At 38.3% G+C, this 5,209-nt stretch overlaps 1 pseudogene; it reads right to left on the minus strand.

Annotated features, from left to right (window-relative positions):
• Window positions 1–3,495: 3,495 nt before the first annotated feature.
• On the minus strand, window positions 3,496–4,547 carry LOC126491287 (serpin B6-like; annotated as a pseudogene).
• Window positions 4,548–5,209: the final 662 nt, after the last annotated feature.

Below are 5,209 nucleotides of genomic sequence, written 5' to 3' on the forward strand. Positions count from 1 at the left end.
TAAGGATTTGAAAACTGATTTAAGAGATAGAAATATTGAAGAGTACTCAAGATGAATTAAGGCAGAACTATAAAACTTAATAAATCAATTGGGGAAACTCTGGGGATACCTTATAAGTAGAACTGTTCAAGTAGAATATAGAATATCATATATCAATGATAAAGTAGAGGAATTAGATTACACAAGCAAATAATATGAAACAAATATTAGATCCACGAAAGAGATGTGCAAGGATGGTGGAAACCATGAAAAGAGAATATCTTCAAATTATAGGCATTGATAAAGGAGAAGAATCCCAGTTCAATAACAGACCAGATCTTCAAGAAAATCATAGAAGAAAACTTTCCTATATTAAAGAAAGAAAGAAACAAACACAAGAACACCAAAATATATGGTACTCACCCCCAAAATTAAGCAAACAAACAATACCAAATAAAACTAACTTCCCAATGGCATTTTTCTAAATGTTTGCTAGTTGCTTTTTGTTCTTGTACAGCCTGAATGGCTGGTAACCTTTGCTCATTGTACCTTATAATATTCTTCCCAGAATTATGAGTCCCTGGGACTGTAGAAATGTTAATCTGGGCATTATATTGCTGCAGCAGGTCACAATCCCTTTAATATATTGCAATATTAGCCACATATGGCCTCAGCTTCCCTCTTTGACCTTCTGGCCCAATACAGTCAACCCATATTGTGTTTGTTTAAATTGAGATACAGTTCCAGTTCCTGGTAACTGAACATCTGACTCTTGAAGAGGCAAATATGGATACTAAGATTCTGGAGTAGTGATACATTCGCAACTGTGTTTATCAAGCCAAGAATTACAAAGCCATTTATATGTACTCTAAGTTTTCATCTTCGATCATTTATAGAACTCTGCCAGACTATACATTTACTATTTTTATTGAAATTTTTGATTTATCCTCCATGATAAGCCCTCATCTAGAACAGTATGGTCTTTTACAGAAAGCTCTGTATTTTTTTTTTTTCATTTTTCTGATGAGACATGCCCTCTACAGTGACTAGGAATGACTGGGATACTTTTGGCTTGGGGGCCTGCGAAAGACCCCTCAAGGAGTTTCCTGATGGAATCAAGTTGCCTTGTATGTCTTTTGCTGACCTTCATTCATTGGAGCATGGTCCAATGTCAGCCTTTGCCACACCTTCTACATACACCTGAAGGCTGAGTCCTCCTATTCTTGCTATTCCCAGAGGAGATATTATTCCTAGGAATTCCTTGTCTACAATTCCTTCTCAGATGTGCTATACTACCACAACTAAAACAGTTGGCATTTTTATGTCTCCTCATTCCTTTGGAAATTGCTTCTCCTACCAAAGATTCAGTATTATAATAAAATGTTTCAATGTTCATCGTATGCAAGATCCATTCACCCATATGTGCTGATATAACCTTTAAAGGTCCAAGTATCTTTTTTGCCTTCCAAGTTCACATTTAAGAAATTCAATAAGCACTTGTTTGGCATCTGGGTCTGTTACTCCTATTTGTACAGCCTTAGTTAATCTTTGTAAAATGTTAATAAAGCATTCTCTCTGGCCCTGTCTGACCCTGGTATATGATTCAACATTTTTCCTAGTTCTTGAATCCTGTCTCGGGCATTTAAGACTAATTTGTGGCAAAGGGACAAGACTTGTTCATTGTAAAGAACTTGAACCTGTGGGCCAGAATAAGGGCCTTCACCAAGAATTTGATCTTTGGAAGTCTCAAAGCCTTTTACTTTTCCCTGTGTTTCCAAATTTTTGAATATTCTCTGAAACAAATTCTAAATATTGATTGGGGTTCACCATCCAGAACTGCTAAAACTAACTGAATATAGTCATGTGGCATCGTTTTAATGCTAGAAGACCATGTCTTTGCAATCTCCCTAACAAATGTGGAATTCAAACCATAAGTTACAACAGCTTGAATATTTTTTTTTAGATCATTCATTCTACCTTCTTTGGATCTTTTTGATTCTTTTGAACTTGATGCTTTGTCAGAGTAGATTACAGGGTAGGAATCTAAAACCCTGTGTAAGTCATCTCTGACAGTGACTGGCAATGTTGAATGCTGTCCTTGTGCCTTTTTTCCCTGTTCATCAGCTCCAATAATTACCTCAATTATTTCAAAACTTTTTAATATTTCCTTTTGTAAAGCCTGAATCTCCTGGACTGTGTATATTTCTAGTGATGTCATTGAGGCACCTAGCCTCTGGTCCTCATTCTGCACATGTGATTCCATGGTCTGAAGTTTCTTATTTAAAGGTAACATCTCATCCTTGAACATTATTTGAATAGCATGCATATTGCCATCCTGGAGAGATACTCTATCTGCTAACTTATAATAACTTTTTAACAAATTTTAATTGTCAAGTTCAACAGTATGAATTGTTTCAGAAAATGTCTTAGTACCCTTAGATATGGATTCAAATTTTTATGTCAAATTAATTTCATTTTTTAATAGTATTATTTTTTTCAGGTAACTTTTGATTTTTGGTGGTATTAATCCTGGCATCCATCTGTTCATTATTAGTCTGAAAAGACTTTATCATTCCTAAAAGTGCCATATTCTTTCTTAATGATAGAATATGGAGAAGAAAACTGAATCCTAATACCCAATAAATTGAAGTATCACCATAACCATATAAGCCTCACCGAATACACTTAATAGTATTAGCAAAAACGTTACTAAAAGTTTCAATATTAATTAGTCTGCCATGTTGATTTAATAATTAGCTGTTATATGATCTGGTAAACTGTAATCTTTATTGTTGAGAAGATGTCATGGGTGCAGAGTTGCGAATAGAAGCAATGAAACTGATGGCGACAGGAATGGTCCTGGGCTTCTTTAGTTTCTAACCTGCTTTAGTTTTCTGCATTGGTATTGGTGAAATAATGAGAAATATGCTTTGCTTGGCAAATTAAAAGCAATTAAATCAATTCCATACACAAAATAAGAAAACCAGAACTCATGGGCAGGAGCAAAAACCGGAAGCTGCACAAGTCGCCACATCGCAAGGAACCACACCAGGGAACACGCAGTCACGTGTGTGCTTGGGAAATTTCTAAGCTTCCACACACAATACACTCCACTGTAGCAGGGTTTCTACATAAAATTTCTTAGGTAAAAGCAAGCCAATCTGGCATGGTTGAAAGAATGTCTGGGCCATGGACCAAATAGACTGTTAGACCATCCACCTGGTAGGCGTGGAGTCTGAATCTATGTGAGCAAGCCAGATGTGCAAGGATACTTAAAAGAAATCCCACACCAGCTCTGAATTGAGAAATAGAGATTTATTTCGGGGTAGATTCACAAATCAGAATTCTTTTTTTTTGGGGGGGGGTGTAGAATGCACTTTATTTCAAAATTGTCATTGCACTTATGGATAAGGTCACTTAGGTCACAGGCAAACCATGGAGAAAGGATAAAAAGTGACAGAAACACCTTATCCTCAGGGAGAGGAGAACCGGCCACAGAACAGAATCCCATGGGTTTTAACATGCCAGCTTGCACAGGAAGTCCTTCATGTCATAATTCTCCAGTTTAAACCGTGGGAGGAAAATCTCTACCTTTTGTACTTGCATCTTGTCCAGCCTCGTCCACTCTATGAATTTCTCATAAGTTATTTCCTTTTCCACCGTGTTCAGTTCAACATGCTCATCTGGAAGCATGCTGATCATGTTCAGCTCATTGCCAGCATAGGGAAGCAACAGAATCACAGTCAATATCTCTCCAATATAGGTCGTTTTGAAGGTAGACTTCTTAAACATCATTTGCACAGGTTTCTCCTCATTCTTGGAGACTTTGAAAGACATCTCCCAGGTGTCCATTTTGTTAAACTGCTTCTCCCAGTTTCCTTTGACGAAGATGGCATTTACAGGGACCAGCAGAGTGTCTGAATTCACTGATTCTCGAGATAGCAACTCTGTGATTTCTTCTTCTTCTTCTTCTTCTTCTTCTTCTTCTTCTTCTTCTTCTTCTTCTTCTTCTTCTTCTTCTTCTTCTTCTTCTTCTTCTTCTTCTTCTTTTTTNTTCTTCTTCTTCTTCTTCTTCTTCTTCTTCTTCTTCTTCTTCTTCTTCTTCTTCTTCTTCTTCTTCTTCTTCTTCTTCTTCTTCTTCTTTTTTGTGACCCAGGTGTTTATGTGCTGTTAGGACTGCTCTGTATCACCCTTAAAGTCCAGCTCTTCCATATCTGCTTCGTAGAACTTGCGACAGGAAACTTTAAAAGATGCTAGAAGGTCACAAGTCTTCTCTGAAAAAAGCCTGTTGGCTGTTTTGAGCAAGTAGTGTGTTCCAGTCTTGTTCACTTCAGAGAGAAGTGACTGGAAGCCCTGGTGGACATCTCCACCTCCATTGCCGCTGCATTTATCCAAAGAGAGTTCCTGAACCATCTGGCTTGCAGTGTTTCCCTTTGCCCCCATGAAGACCATGGCCAGGACTGAGGAGATGCTCATGGGGAGAAAAACACATTTTTTGAGCTGTCTTCACCCAGGATTTTCAAAAGGTTTAAGGCAAACTTGCCATTTGCTTCCCGGAGTGGATCCATGATAGCAAGCCCAGGACTCTGTTTCCTGGTAAGAAGCAAGCCAAGTAGAGATGAGACAAATCAGAATTTTTGGCTGAAACAGAGATCAGAAACTGAATCCCACAGCCAGAAAAGGGGCTGAATGCATGTTATACAGGGGCATATATAGTGTAAAAGGCCATGATCCAGTGGGTGGATAACCACTGGTTGTAAGACTTCCTTCAGCAGGTGCAATTATGTGACTTGATCTGTTGGGGAGAGTCCTGGCAGTAACACTAGGATATATCCTGTGTGCATGAACTGAATTTTTGGAGCCCATTTCCTTGGTGGGATTTATTGTTCAGCCTCAATACAGTGAAGAGGGGCTTGATTCTGCCTCAACTTGGTATAACAAACTTTGTTGACTCTCCAAGGGTAGCCTTGCCTCATCTGAGGAGTGGCTGAGAACAGTAGAATGGAGGGAGGTGAGGGCAGGAGAAGAAGAGGAAGGGAGTGTTGACAGAGGCTTCTCATTTATTCCCAGCTGATCAGACCCAAAATAATTACACAAAACTGTATTAGTTAAACACTACTTGGCCAATGACTCTAGTGTATTCCAAGCAAAGATCTTACATCTTAAATTAGCCCATTTCTATTACTTTATATTTTACCAAGACGCTTGTGACCTACCAGCATCTGTCTTT

Source organism: Alexandromys fortis, unplaced genomic scaffold (assembly GCF_014885135.2).
Source record: "Alexandromys fortis isolate MF-2015 unplaced genomic scaffold, M_Fortis_MF-2015_v1.1 scaffold_180, whole genome shotgun sequence".
NCBI lineage: Eukaryota > Metazoa > Chordata > Mammalia > Rodentia > Cricetidae > Alexandromys > Alexandromys fortis.